The sequence below is a fragment of the Phalaenopsis equestris genome, unplaced genomic scaffold, assembly GCF_001263595.1.
Source record: "Phalaenopsis equestris unplaced genomic scaffold, ASM126359v1 Scaffold209888, whole genome shotgun sequence".
Lineage (NCBI taxonomy): Eukaryota > Viridiplantae > Streptophyta > Magnoliopsida > Asparagales > Orchidaceae > Phalaenopsis > Phalaenopsis equestris.
This window is the reverse complement of record NW_018229017.1, coordinates 150347-150912: the sequence shown is the minus strand read 5'-3', so window position 1 is coordinate 150912 and position 566 is coordinate 150347.

The window sequence follows — 566 nt, the reverse complement described above, 5'->3', positions numbered from 1 at the left end:
ACTGAAAAGTCATCCATAAAGACTTCAATCCCTTTTTCAATTAAATCACAAAAAATTATCATCATACATCTTTGAAATGTAGCAGGAGCATTATATAAACTAAATGGCATTCTTCTAAAAGCAAAAGTACCACAAGGACTGGTAAATGTTATTTTCTCTTGATCATCAGGAGATATTTGAATTTGGTGATAACTGGTATATCCATCCAAAAAATAAAAATATTTATGCCCAGCTAGTTTATCCAGCATTTGATTTAGAAAGGGTAGTGAAAAATGATCTTTCCTAGTGGCAAGATTTAATTTTCTATAATCAATACATATTCACCACCCTGTAACTTGTTTAGTAGGTATTAACTCATTATGCTCATTCACAGTTATACTTACTCCTCCTTTCTTAGGAACACAATGAATCAGACTAACACATGCACTATCTGAAATAGGGTAGATAATTCCAGCATCTAACCACTTTAAAATTTCTTTCTTAACAACCTCTTTCATTATAGGATTTAATCTCCTTTGTGGATCAGCCCTGAGTTTGCAGTTTTCTTCCAAATTAATTCTATGCAT